The sequence below is a fragment of the Electrophorus electricus genome, chromosome 13 (assembly GCF_041902795.1).
Source record: "Electrophorus electricus isolate QZ-2024a chromosome 13, ASM4190279v1, whole genome shotgun sequence".
In the NCBI taxonomy this organism is placed as follows: Eukaryota; Metazoa; Chordata; class Actinopteri; order Gymnotiformes; family Gymnotidae; genus Electrophorus; species Electrophorus electricus.
Window position 1 is genome coordinate 17,194,298 of NC_137509.1, and position 5,714 is coordinate 17,200,011.

Consider the following 5,714-nt stretch of genomic DNA (forward strand, 5'->3'; position numbering starts at 1 on the left):
GTGTCTTGGAAATATTGCCGTGTCACACAGGTTCCTTTTCAGGCTTGAGGAAATAGAACGTTAATCAAATAAAGGAGATCTCATTTCAATCAGACCTCACATTCCTCCTGGTCGCAGCTCACAGCCCAGCGTCAACGGTGCCTTAACTGGGCCCGACTCAAGCCCCAACTACTACACAGACCCACCATCCTCCCTGACACCACTCATTCATGATTTCAATCATTTGTCTGCTGTTTCATTCTTTCCGTTTGTTGACACAAGAAGATCTTTTTTCTCTTTTCCTTTCTTTCTTTCCATCCCAGCATGTGCCTCAGTTTGGGTGGCAGACGCATTAAAGCTGCCTGTCTCCATGGTGCATTAGTTGGTCGTTAGCATGTATTATTGATTTGACTCTGCTAATCACCATCTTTACTGTTCCTGGTCTCACAGCACTATGGGCAGTCAAAGTGCTTAGAGCTTTCAGTCAACAGCCTGGCTGTGAAGGACACTTTCATAAAACTTTGCCATTATGTATTTCTCACCACTAGACTGCAGCTAACATTATTCAAACCCTTTTAGTGTGAAATAGCAGCTAGCTTTAGAGGCTCATGGGTTTTGTTTTTTTGTTTTTTTTTTTATGACGCTTTTGGTAACATTTCAAATTACACTTCAATTTACACTTACAGTCTGAGTATGTATGAGGTCTAAATGTTTTGATGTTCTTATCATTATATTTGTATATTTGCTTTCACTGACAGTGTAGGAAGGACAAATTTTTAAAAATCTTTTAGAAATGAAATAATGATGTTTTGACAGAGCAAAATCTACTGCATGATGAACTAAGTGATGTCACTACCATATTACGCAGATCTGTCTGGATGACGGAGGCTAGACCATACACGCCACTGTGATGTAAGAACTTGTGACATTTCTTCCCCAGCTGGTTGGGTCAGACACTTAGAGCCCACTGAGTCATGGGGGAAAAGATCAATAGTAATATTAGATCTGAGTTTAAATAAATATTTTCACCTTTCAGATTATGGCAATCTGACAGAAATAGAAATCTAAAATAGAAGGGCTGAGAGTATGCTGATAGAGTGATATATCTAGGGCTATTCCAGTCATTGCTTTTTGGCTGTTGATCAGTTGGCAAACAAATCCAACTAGACAGTTTTAACCTGGTGTATTATTTCGGATCTTACTGTCATTACAGTTAATACAGTTAAAGCTAATTCATAAATTAATAAAACAATTCAATTGTAAACAATTATAGACTAATAACCCATGATATAAGACAATGTGGCGGTTCCTTATGTAATTGCCTTTAAAGTTTTCAGAAGCAAAATAAATGGCACTATTTTATTAGGAACTGCTTTTAGACTAAGTAACACATATATTTGGCAGGGAGGTTATGCTCTTTGTCTCCTCTCCTCCCAGACATGTCTCCTTTAAAGCCTCATTTTTATATGAACATTTGCTCAGATACCTTCAAAAGACAGCTATCTGGGCAGCATTTGAGGATTCGCGGTTTGCAGTCTCTTTCAAACACTTATACTTAGTTGAACCAGGAGAGGAAAGGCATGCCATAGCAGTGATCAAGGTTAATCTTTTATCAGACTTCAGAACGGCTGGTGTATTTGACAACGGGATGAAATGAGTTTTTAAAGAGCCGTAGTGAATGAGTCCCGGCAGGGCAACCGACAGGGCAAATCACTGAGATAGAAACCCGCAAAAGCAGTGAAGCCAGTCGGGAAAGAGAGACAAATGACTGGGAAGGCTCAAATCAGCAAAACATTAAGACATTATGGAAAAGAAAATTAGGAATTATACTGAGTTTAAAGTTATAATAAAGAGAGCAAAGAATAAAATTGATTCTAGATTGTGTAGCTTATCACTGCTGGATCAATGGAACATCTGATCTAACCATTTTCCAAAATGCTCCAGGTACAATGTGGTTCAACCTGTCCATTTGATTTATTTATTTATTTGTATTTGGGGGTAGAATTCTTCTACAGAGGTGCAACCATGAGCCACAAAGAAAGAATTCCAGCTCAGACCCATCTGTAAGCCCAGTATTAAAAGCTTATACATCTTGTCATCTTTTGTAAAAACCATTCAGGGATAACTGTCCTATTAAATGTTCTATCAAATGATGATACAGTGGGGAGCATTTGTTTCCCACAATGGACTGAGTTTTGAAAATAACTTATAGAAGTGAAATTATTTTAATGAGAAACAGCTCCAAGGTGAATGAAGACCGTTTTAAAATGTGAAACCAACAATAGTGTCTCTTCAGCTTTCTTGTCGTGGATTTACAAAGTTCAGTGGACAACATGAAAAGAAAGGAAACGACATGTATTAGCTATTTCAGTAACACTGTGGCAATGCAAACAATGTTATAACAAAATAAGGTTTTTACGACCACTGATTCAAGAAAGCTCTCAATAGTTAACAGAGGGTGAACTCGAACACCTCTCATGAGCAGGATATACTGTGATCCTGACAGATTAATGACCTGTAGGTTGGGACATGTCTGTGACACCTGGGTGAAACTAAAGACAGAAAAACAAAAATATCACACAATGCAAATTATTCATTATCCTTCATCTATCTGTTAATCTACATAATATGATTCATTATCTCCACTCTTCAGTGTCATGGCACAACCTGGCTAGTAGCCTATGCCCCCTGCTAACCTCATTATAGCTGGAGGAGCTTATAGATTCAGCCTATCTGTACTATTTGTTGGCTTTGTGACAGGGATCTTCCTGCCCACACACAGTCTTACCTCATTAACATTTTAGGTGTCGAGGCTGTCTTGGGCCCTGATCAAAAATTCATGAGTAAGGCTTATGGCCATATTAACATTTTAGAGTCAATAAATTGAAGTGCCCCAAATGGCTGCTTGTGTGTGTGTGTGTGTGTGTGTGTGTGTGTGTGTGTGTGTGTGTGTGTGTGTGTGTGTGTGTGTGTGTGTGTATGTGTGTGTGTGTGTGCGTGCACGCCTCTCAATCTGGCAGCCTGTTCCACTAAGTTCCAATCAGAACAAAAGCATGTTAAGAATGATACAGTGTGTGCATTTACAGCCTGTTCCCTTGTGTAGGTGAAGGTGTTATTTATCTAAATGAAAATCCAGACTTAGAGATGATGTCAGAAGAAATTATGTGCCATTAGATTACATTGAAAACTATTTCCCACACAATAATATCCAGTTGAACGGAAGTCCAAAAAGTCCACGCTAGGAATCATCTTTGAAAGGTCATTTAAAGTGTACCGCTAATTAGGTCCAGCTCCACACCTCTATGCAGACAGTGTTAAAAAATGTTTGATTTTAGCCCAATTAAAGCCGCCAGATAAATCACAGATGCGCCTCAAAGTCAACGCGGAGTGCGAAAACTTTAATATCCGTTAGGTTATTGCGTACTGGGAGAAACGTTAGTCCGTTAGCTCTCCATAGACAGCATTAGAGAGCGCAGCAGAGCGCCTCCCGTCAAACACCCCCAACCTCCACCCCGCCCCGACCGGAGAGGGGGCGAAGCACTGAGAGAGGATTTTCACACAAACAACGGCGATTAAAGACAGCGCAGCGCCTTTCGGATAGCGCCGCAGAACAAAAAGACACGTCGAGCCGGTGGCGAGCGCAGGCTGGTGCCGCAGACGCGTGTGAGCGCGGTCAGTCTGTGGACCAATCTGTGGCACCGAGTCCTGGCAACAGGCAACGCGCTGGCGGCAGCGAAGGAGCAGCCTTGCGCGGTGACTCACCCCTGTGTCAGGATAGGGACGTTGTGCCACGGTGAGTGTGGAGCAGCGAACACACCCGCCAATTACACAGAAACCCAACCGACGAGCCAAGCTGCTTTCTCCGCACTGACACACTGCCAGGAGAGCGCAGGGCAGAGGTGCTCCACACGCCCTCTGTCCAGCGTGATTAGACGCAAATTGGACAGTCACGGGTCTAGTGGCTGCACCAAACAATCGCTTTGGTCCCCAAGTGCAAGCACACGCTCTTCACAAGGGCTCAGTCATTAACGGCGCTACCGGCTTTCCACTTCATAGCAAAAGCCACTTGTTCCTCTACTCTTTACTGGGGTCAGATGTGTTGTGTACAAACATAAGCATCTAAAAATATATCAGAATCATGGCTGGTCAGAGAATCGTTTTCTCTGGAAAATCATATGCCGATAAATGTTTAGCATGTCCATTGGAAGACAAACACGATAAACACAATATCAAATTAATCAATGATTTTTTTTAAATACTGGGAGCATTTAAGAAAAATGATTCTTTTGTTAAAATATAGGTAACGTTAGCTCCCACACCATATAAACAGTTTGTTAACTACTGCATATATCTTTGTGTAATTAATGAAGGAACGATGAACAATGTCCTGCGAATCGCAGATTGTGGATTAAAAAAATAAAAAATAAAAAATAACTTTAAAAAAAGATATATATTTATTACATTTTGTTTCCCAACGAATGCTTTAAACCAAACTTGAAATGAATGCGTTGCAGTTGGCATGCATCCAGAGCCTCTCTTAGGCTGAATCCATGGTGCAATACAGTCCGGTCACGCAGTGGCTCGGTGCGTTCGGTCATTAGTGCTACTGCTGGTTTGGCGTTTCATGTGACTACACTGCCCTCTGTTGGCTGTTTAATAGTATAGACAACCGACAAGCAACGCCAGAGATCCAAATCAGACGGATCGGTTGCAACATCGTGTTGGACCTATTCACTGTCATTTGGTTTTCGTTTACATTCTGCCACCTCAACAGCAGTTCCAGTCTCTGCTTACGCGTCTTAAATGCATTCGCAGTGATTTGATCAGGCTTGCTGATCCTTTGCTGTCCTTAGCAGGGGTGCCACCAGGAGTTTTGCACCCCATGAAATGATAGCACATTAGGTCCCACCACCTAGTAACCAAACGGATGCTTAGGCACCCTATCAGTCACAGGCCCTTAGAAACCTCCTAACCGCTCCCATACAGTGCCTGGTATGTGCACTGTTAGGTTGGAATTTCCGTTTCATTAAGAATTTTTCTTTGATGGCTGCAAATGATAATTATTAAATAGTGTGATTGATGCACTGCAATTTATTAGTTATATGTGGTATATCAGGACCAAGTGGTAGTTACCACTGCCTCACTAATGAGCAGTCAATCGGCCTGTTGAGCAGTTATTTGTCCTCATTTAATTATGCATTTGGAGAATTGTTTGCGAATGGACATTTGAATCCGACCTTTTCCAGTTCCATACATCTGAGGAATAGCATGGTATATGCAGTCTGAGAAGGCTAATAGCTCTGATCAAAGAAAAAGAAATTCCAAAAGAAAATCAACTAACGCTACAGTATCTCTGTACGCTGACTCAGAATGAGAAGATCCAGTACTGGCCTATAACCGACTTACTCGTCATCGAATTGCGATGTTCAGAAAACAACTTGTAAAGTGTAAAGATCCACGCTGGTTTCTCAGCTATTCCTTGATGCAGCCATGAGATTCCTCAACAGATGACTCCACTGGTAGATTACTCCGTATTTAACTCAGGCCCGTTGAGCTCCTAACCGAGAAAACCAAGATAGGGCTCACCCTTGACAAATGGAGCTTCAGGTTTATTGTGTAATAGCAGAAAAACAAGCAAAACAAATATCATACAAGCCACAGCAATGAAGTGGCATTAATTTAAAAGCGTTGTGAAGCATTCATCGACTGTTTTTTATCTGGGGGTCGTCCCGCCC